The 9,461-nt window shown below is 44.6% G+C and overlaps 1 pseudogene; it reads left to right on the top strand.

Annotated features, from left to right (window-relative positions):
- The first annotated feature begins 3,219 nt into the window (after positions 1-3,219).
- LOC108298676 lies at positions 3,220-5,370 on the top strand (annotated as a pseudogene).
- Positions 5,371-9,461: the final 4,091 nt, after the last annotated feature.

Here is a 9,461-nt window from a genome sequence, read left to right on the forward strand (position 1 = left end):
ATATCTGTTAGGCGCATGACCTCACAGTAGACATTATATGAGGAAGTTAATGTGACGTGGTTCCTATTTATTGGTAAAATATAAAAGAAAAGAAAAAAAACAAGTACATAAAATTCTGCTCTCTGTTTATGTTGAGTCCTGACCTTTGTCCACATTTCTCCATCTACCATATAAACCCATCAAAATAAATGAAAGCAAATATCAGGAAAAAAGTAATAAAATCTTTACAGCAAATATAATACTAGCCCAATGTGTCCATTTTGGCTGTATACGGCCTAATACTTGATAAATACAGAGAAAGTGTTAAACATTTTAATAACTATGATTAGTGAATAGGTCATGGGCCATTTCCAAAAGTCCTTTGTGTAAATAACATTTAAGTAACTCTCACATGCCATGCAAAGTGATTGAGGCTGGGGATAAAATAGTGAACCACAAGATCAAGGTCCTTGCTTATCATTTATCTCGAAGGTAGTAATAAGAGCTGTAAGAAAAGTGAACCAGAATAAAATGAGAAGAACTGGCTAGTGAGAAGGAACAAGTAGTGTGTAGGTGGTCAGGGAAAGCCATTATACTAAACCTCTGGCCATTCTTTTTACTGAGTCCATGAATGCTTTGAATAAGAAAAAAGTGATTTGCTTATTATTTGCTAATGAAAAAAATCTGAGAAACGGCCAACACATAGGTGAGTTGAGATTAAAAATAGCAGGATGAAATGGACCAAATTCATGAAAAATAAAATTAATATAGATAAATATAGTCTAGACTTTATCAAAACTATGTGAGCATAAGCTCAGGACAGGAAAGATGGTCTGGAATCTTTGCTCTACCACTTACCACATAAACTCGAGCAAGTCATTTAACCCCTTTGTGTTTCCATTAATTGATCCATAAAACAGATATAATAAAAACAGTACTGATCTTTTATTAGTGCTGTTGGATTAAATGACCTTAAAAGATTGTCAGTCACACACTCAACTCTCAATGAGTGTTAGTTAAATTACTGTTGTGTTAGTTTTTAAAAAGGAGCTGTTTTGCCTAAAAGCTCAATGNATAAGTAAAGAAAATGCAGTGTGAGCCCTGACTGCAGCCATGGTCAAGAAAAGGAAGAGGCTTTTTTTTTTTAATTGTAGCAGAATTTTGCATATGTCTCTTGGTTTTAAAAAAGATGAATTTATCATAATAAAATAAAGCACAAACTCTGAGGCCAAAGTGATAGAACTTAAATCTGCATTCTGCCACTTAGGAAAATTCTTTAAGTTCTCTGTCCTTTAGGCTGCACACCTGTAAAATGAGAAAAGGAAAATATTTGACTCGTGGTTTTCAAAAATCAAGATGTGAAATCCTGGGTGCAGTGCTTACAATTAAAATCTCATGCTTATAATTCCAGCAGTTTGGGAGGCTGAGGAGTGTGGATCATGAAGGCAAGAGATCTACATTTTCCTGACCAACATGGCAAAACCCCGTCTCTACCTAAAATAAAAAATTAGCTGGGCATGGTGGCACATGCCTGTAATCCCAGCTACTCAGGAGGCTGAGGCAGAAGAATCACTTGAAGCTGGGAGGTGGAGGTTGCAATGAGTCAAAATCACACCACTGCACTCCAGCCTGGGTGATGGAGAAAGACTCAATCTCAAAAACAAACAAAAAAATTGAGATGTTATTTCTTTTGTTTTTTCTTTTTTTTGGAGATGGAGCTTCACTCTTGTTGCCTAGGCTGGAGTGCTGTGGTGCTATGCTTGCTCACTGCAAGCCCCGCGTCCCGAGTTCAAGAGATTCACTACCTTCACCTCCCAAGTAGCTGGGATTACAGGCATGCACCATCAAACCCAGCTTTGTATTTTTAGTAGAGATGAGGTTTTGCCATGTTGTCTCGGCTGGTCTCAAACTCCTGCCCTCTGGTGATTTGCCCGCCTTGGACTCCCAAAGTGCTGGGATTACAGATGTGAGCCACTTCACCTGGCTCAGTTGTTATTTCTTTAATAAACAGCTGCTATCATTTCAGACCACTTGATATTTACGCACTGAAGAATTTTTCACTAGAAGGCATGTAAAGAAAAAGCATTTGTAAAGGATTTAGGATTTATCATTGGACTACATGACTGACCCCCAGAGCTGGGATTTTAGTAAGAAATTTTTCAGAAGCCAATTAATTAGCTAGGAACTGAGGTGAACCAGCCACTACCCTCACCATTCAGTGCTCTTTTTTCCTCTGTTTCTCCTCAAACTTGGTTACTCCCACGAATCAATTTTAAAAACTTGCATTTCTTTCCTTTTCTTTTCAGAGACAGGGACTTGCTCTGTCACTCAGGCTGCATTGCAGTGCTGTGATTATGGCTTGCTGTAGTTTCATTCTTCTGGGCTCAAGCAGTACTCCCATCTCAGCCTCTTAAGTAGCTAGGACTACAGACATACACCATCACGCAGAGGGAAATTTTTTATCTATTGTTGTAGAGATGGGGTCATGCTCTGTTGCCTAGGATGGTCTCGAACTACTGGAATCAAGTGTTCCTCCTGCCTCTGCCTCCCATTTTTCACATCAGGCACATCCCAACACCTATCCTCAGCTTTAGGAATCAAATATCACCTTCGCTCTGTGTGGAGACTGTAGTCCTCTGGAAACGTGGAAGAACTAATCATACTCTAAAGAAGACTCTAAAGAAATCAGAGGACTGACTGCCTCTAACACCCATAGATTATGATGCATTTGAGCTGCTCCAGAGGAAAACTTATAATTAGGTCCTGTTGAGTTGGCATACAGAAAGCCTTTCCTAACCACAGATGTCCTAAGAGATGAAAGGACTCATCTCATCAATCACAAAAATATGTCATCAATCTAGGACAGGTGCAAAGGCACTCTTTGAATATGGAAACAAAAGCCTTCCCCTCCCACACGGGAAGAAAATTCAGTTTCATCTCAGCTAGGGGTTTGGTCTTACTGAAGACGAGGGAAGAAGTTCTCCAGTTGACCAGATTTCCCCAGTGTGGAAAGGACCACAGCAAGGCCACCTGATCTCTCCAATAGACGTTAAACTCCAAGGGATTCACAGGTGGGTACACCTGTGGAAAAGTAAAGCTGTTTCTTATTGTGGGAGCCCAATTGAAGGATGCGGGAGGTGGGCGTGGGGCTCCTTAAGCATTGGCGGGCTGCAGCTGAATCATTGTGTGATTGCTTCTCCTTTTCACATTTCTTCTGCTGCCCATAGTCCCGAATTGGCAATGAGGGAGTTCATGCTCACCCAAACTGGACACTGCAGGAATGATATCGGCGCAAAGGTTGGCAGCCAGGGTTTCTAATCTAAGGGCACAGCTAGGGTCTGTGAGGTGGCCGGTGAAGATGTTGGCAGTAGAAGGGGTGGCACGTCTGCATTGCAGTCCCTGGGCTCCCTGCCCAGGATGCGGTGGAGCTCAGTGGCTGGCAAGAATGCCAGGTCGAACCTCAAGGGACTTAGCGGCCTGAGGGTGGGGGTGGAAGTGGGAGAGGGACTGGAGCAATTCCAACTCCCTGAGCTCTGTGACTCAGCCCTGGCCTGTCTGGCCTCTCACATCTGTCGCAGTTCTGGGAGGTGATATCTGGTGAACATGGCATCGACTCCACTGGTACCTACTGTGGGGACAGTGACCTGCAGCTGGAGTGCATCAATGTGTACTACAACGAAGCCAGTGGTGAGACTCCAGTCTTGCCCCAATAGCTCTCCTGGAAACGCTGGCCTCTCCTTACCGATGCCTTCCATTCCCTTCAGGTGGCAGGTACGTGGCTCACGCTGTGCTGGTGGATTTGGAGCCGGGCACCATGGACTCCATGCGCTCAGGGCCCTTTGGGCAGATCTTCAGGCTAGACAACTTCATCTTTGGTGAGCTGTGGCTGAGGACTGAGGTGCCGCTCCTTGGCCAGGGCAGTTCAAAGTCAATGAGTGCCTCAAGGTCATCTCTGTGGGAACTGTGGAACAGGGACCCCTGAACACCCTCCCATCCTCTGAGTCACTCAGTCTCCCTTTCCTAAACGGGCTTTGAAGGAGGAAGGCCCAGCTGTCTCCTGAACTTGAGGAGCTGAGGTAATCTCCCTGCAAGGAGCTGAGTTGGGGCCATGACTACAGCCTTCCCATTGCCTGGGAAGGGGCAGGAGCCACCTGCAGCGAGTCTGTTGTTGGCTGTCTCGGGATTGGCTCCTGATCTAGATTCTACCAAGCAAGGCTGCTGTCCTGTAACTTAGAGGGAGGGGGTTTTATTTGCTCCACATGCAGGGTGAATGGTGCTTTCACTTCACATGTGACACTTGGCCCTTTTAGCATTGTGGTGGTGACTGCCATTTACCTGGCCATCGAGTAACTGGCTGTACTGCCTTACAGGTCAGTGTGGGGCCAGTAACAACTGGGCCAATGGGTACTACACAGAAGGCGTGGAGCTGATGGAGTCGGTGATGGCTGTTGTGAGAAGAGAGGCTGCGAGCTGTGATTGCCTGCAGGTTTCTAGCTGACCCACTCCCTGGGTGGGGGGACCGGGTCTGTTATGGGTACACTTCTCATGGGCGAAATTCGGGAGGAGTACCCAGACAGGATCATAAACACATTCAGTGTTCTGCCCTCACCCAGGGTGTCAGACACCGTGATGGAGCCCTACAATGCCACCCTTTCCATCAACCAGCTCATAGAAAATGCAGACGAGACGTTCTGCATCGATAATGAAGTGCTCCATAACATTTGTTCCAGAACCTTAAAAGTGACCACACCCACTTATGGTGACCTGAATCACCTGGTGTCTGCCACCATGAGTGGGGTCACCACATGCCTGCACTTCCTGGGCCAGCTAAATGCCGACCTGCTGAAGCTGCCTGTGAGCATGTCTCCATTTCCTAGGCTGCACTTCTTTATGCCTGGCTTGGCCACACTGACCAGCCGGCAGTACCGGGCCCTGACCGTGGCTGAGCTCACTCAGCAGCTGTTCGATGCTAAGAATATGAGGGTCACCCGTGACCCCCAACATGGCGGCTACCTAACTGTGGCTGCCATTTTCAGAGGTCACATGTCCATCAGGGAGGTGAATGAGCAAATGCTTAATATCCAGAACAAGAACAGCAGCTACTTTGCTGAGTGACTCCCTCACAACGAGAAAAGAGCCATCTGTGACATCCCACCCTGGGGGCTAAAAATGCCAGCCACGTTCATCGGTAACAACACAGCCATCCAGGAACTCTTCAAACGCGATGCCAAACAGTTTATAGCTATGCTCAGGCACAAGGCCTTCCTGCACTGGTACATGGGCAAAGGCATGGATGAGACGGAGTTCACCGAGGCCGAGAGCAACCTTAACGACCTGGTGTCAGAATATCAGTGATACCAAGACGCCACAGCTCAGGAGGAGGTAGCCTAGAAGCTTCCTTTTCCAGGTAAAGGGAGAAGTAGTGTGGATTCTTTAGTGTATTCTGATAGCCATTGTTACTTTCTCTTACCTCATTGAGTCTTTACATCTCCTCCTGCTACATTTTAAAGCATTTTGATAGTGCTTAGTTTGGCCTAATAAGGTATTTTTATGGCACTTGGTTTCACCACCTCTTCTTTCTATAGGCCCCTGGGTACTGCTTTCAGATGGGCATAGTGGTCCTTCAAGGCTGCGGCTGTCTTTGGCTTGTCACATCCCAGGAACAAGCAGTCCAGTGGCTCCTGGAGGGGTAGGCCTGGGCTGTGGACATGGCAGGCAGGCTTCACATAAACTTGGGGCTGGCCTGGGCCTTGGGCAGCTACTTGGTGGGGAACCTGTTTCTGAAGATAAGCCTTGATTTATCCTATTTACCAAATGTCCAGGGGACCAGCTGGGCCTGTTCATGGAATTTTATAAGTGGTCAGTGACCCCAGTGTATAATGTCCCCATTGTATCATCTCAGGGTAGGAATGTGGTTGGACAGTTTGCCCTGAACCAGCAATGAAGGGTGGGCAAGCAGGGCCCCAGCCACCCCCTTACTATAATGGCCTGGGTGTGTCTGTGTGGCCTCACTCTCTTAATGAGGTGGGCATGGGTATCTGGCAGGAGCTGGTAGGCAGGAATTGAGCCCACCATACACTCATGCCGTGAACCCCACAAATAAGGGAATTCGGTTGTGAAGGCCATAGATAAGGTTGCTAGCCTGCGTGCTTGGGGTAGTCTTGGTCCATAGGCACAGATGGGGTTTCTGAACAGGACCTGGGGAGATAGGCAGGGGCTCACAAGTGCTGTTTCCCTCAGCTGGCAACCAGTGAGAATGGCCTAGTAGAGGTCTGACCTGCCCCAGTCTGGATGGCTGATGTTCTCTGGAAAGTTGGCTAATGGGCACTGTCTCCTGTGTGCCTGACTCCCACTCCAAAACTTCAGGGCAAAAATAATCCAAGATTGTCAGGATGAGACTGGTGAGGGTATCACCCTTGGGGATGGGGCCTTTAGCCCCGGACGCTAGCCCAGCAGAGTCTCCTCCTGAGGCTTGTCAGGGAGCCTGGACTTCAAGGGCTGCTTCAGGAAAGCTGTCAAATGAGAGATGTGTGTGTGAGCTGGGTGCTGGGCAGCATGCCAGGACAGTGCTCTTCTACCTGGCTCTTGTAGAACTTGTCCATGGCCTATGTGATGACCTCTTGGTAATTCCCCTCCTGCATATTACACAGACAAGATAAAGCAAGCATAGTCTGGGGGTGGACAGATGTACACAGTCAACCCGAGATCCCCTGGGCATACACAATGGCCCCAGATGTGTCAGGGAAAACAGGTGATGCTCCTCTCTGTTCAGTGTTGACAATGGGCCATTGGGGGCAAACGAGAACTGGCAAGAAGGATAGTGCCTCATCCTGAAAGAAGTGTCTCCTGGAAGCAGCAGAGGTGGGAGAGGTCCCCCAGACTCCCCCAGGCTGTTCTTGGAGCAGGAAAAGGGGCCTCTCTGACAGCCCTCCTCAGTGGCTGTCATTCTGAGGGGTGTCCTTGCCCAGCCCAGGTGCACAACCTGAGATGACCTTGCAAGGATACTTGTTACTTCTTTGTACTTCTTTGAGTCTTTACGTCTCCTCCTGCTACATTGTAAAGCATTTTTACAGTGTGTAGTTTTCCCTAATACTTTTATGGCAAAAAAAAAGGGTGGGACCTTCATAGTGTGTAGTTTGACCTAATAAAACATCTTTATGGCAAAAGAAAAAAAAAAAAGAGGGTGGGATCCTTGTAATTCCTGGCACATCACTTTCATTATATGGAATTTTGTTCTAAGCTTTTCTAAGATGAGTGTATTCCAGTTTTGTCTTTAGTTTTTGTCCTTAAGGTTTTGGTCTTAACTAGCACAAGCATTTTTCTTTTGTTTTCTAGATGTGAAGGATTTTTTAAAATTTAAATTTAAATTGTTTGTACAGGTGGTTTTTGGTCACGTGGATGAGTWCTTTGGTGGGGATTTCTGAGATTTTAATGCAGCAATCACCCAAGCAGTGTACACTGTTCTCAACCTGTGGTCTTTTTATCCTTCCCTCAATCCTCTTCCAGCCTTCCTCCCTGAGTCCCTAAACTTCATTGTATCATTCTTATGCCTTTGCATCCTCATACTTTAGCTCCTACTTACAAGTGAGAACACATGATACTTGGTTTGCCATTCCTGAGTTACCTTACTGGGAATAATGGCTTCCAGCTCCATTCAAGTTGCTGCAAAAGACATTATAACATTCTTTTCTGTGGCTGAGTAGTACTCCATGGTGTATATATACCACATTTTCTTTACTGACTCTTTGGTTGATGGGCACTTAAGTTGGTTCTATATCCTTGTAATTGAGAATTAGCACTAGTGTTTTCTATTATGTATTTGAACTATAGCTATAAAATAGGGAACYTGTCCTTATTGTGTGACTTCTTTGAAGCTTCAGTGAAAAGTCTGAGTCCTTCTAACTAAGTCCCTGTAACGTAGTGAGGCTTTTCCTTTTACCAGTATGGTCAGCCACACATAGAATTACTTTCCATGCAGCAAGCCTCCTCAGCATCAGGCTCACAGCTGAGCTCCTGGCATTCTCTTCTCATACATGCACTTTTGTTTTGGAACAATCATCTTCTCTAAAAATTACCTGTTTGCCAATCTCTATTCTTCCCCTCTGTTTTTTCTTCCTATTGGTTGTCTCTACCTTATTACTTTTCGTGTACAACATTACATTATGTTATGTTACCATGACCTCTTCTCTAGAAAAATAAGGAACAGCAGCACGAGAACTTAGTTTTTTCCCCATTGCTGTATTTCCAGCACCTGGAACAGTCCTAGACACTCAGTAAGAATTCAGTATCTGTTGAGTGAACAAATAGATTATTACAAAAATTTTTCAGCATTATTATTTTTATCCTCATTGAATAGACGGCAAAACTAAAGACTGGAAAAATAGGCCAAGTCATGGAACAGGTGGTAGATCTGGATTAAAATTCAGTGTTCTGACTTTGAAAATTGCTGTTTCTGGAAAAGCAGAAAGTGAAATGAAGGGTCTGGTGCTCAGACTGGGGGACAGGGACTAGGAATGACACAGTGGGCAGGTGATTTTGCTGGGTGTCTCTTTAGCATGTATCTGAGTCACTTTTATTAGAGGTTGGCCTGGCTGCTTTTTGTTTCTAATTATGTCATATGCTAGCAGCATATGTATGGTGACCCTTGACTGTAAAATAGAACTAGGTTAACCCCTTAGTCTGGGGTCATCCATCCTACCAACTCCCCTTTCTGAATTTGTTTGCTGAGCTTCTAGATCGTGAGAGTGAAATAGTTAAGGAAAGTCCCCAATCGGCTAGAAAATAAAAATATCAGCATATACATGCTTGTTTTTATTATATAGAATTCATCAAATAACAATGATTTACTTATGTACTTACTTCTACGTGATGTCACTGAAAAGAGCAACACAATAAAAATGCAATTCATTGCACGTATTAACCAAAGAAGTGGGGACAGAGGAAAAATGTCCTTTTGAAACTATTTGAAACAAAAAGCTCAGGAAATACTCTATGAAGATACTTTTCTAAAATCTGTTTATAGATTTTAAAAAAGTATACATATTTTTGTAAACGTGTTATAGCCATGGAATGTAAACTGGATTTGTACAGTTCATATTCTGCAGTTCATGGGGACATGTGTCATACAATTTTAATCCAATTTGTTACTATGTATAGCCCCAAAGTATGGAGAAAAGTAAGTCTGGCAAGATGAAACAGGTCGGTTCTAGGTTGTGTACTTAACTTGCTAATACCTTGCCTCAAACAGAAGCAATGTGTAGGAGAAGCATACCAGGGAATAGTTATTTTCCTTTTTCTCTGCCCATGTTAATAAATAAGTAATTTGTGACTTAAGGGACCACAAAGCCCTTGAACTCCCCCATGCTCATTGTTTTGGAAATTATATTCCCAATTTCTCACTGCTTTTGCCAATATAGCAACTCAAAATTTGCATTAGATTACATTGTAAACTGTGTGTGAGGTATGTGTGTGTGTTTGTGGGT

This window comes from Cebus imitator, unplaced genomic scaffold, assembly GCF_001604975.1.
Source record: "Cebus imitator isolate Cc_AM_T3 unplaced genomic scaffold, Cebus_imitator-1.0 Scaffold1036, whole genome shotgun sequence".
NCBI lineage: Eukaryota > Metazoa > Chordata > Mammalia > Primates > Cebidae > Cebus > Cebus imitator.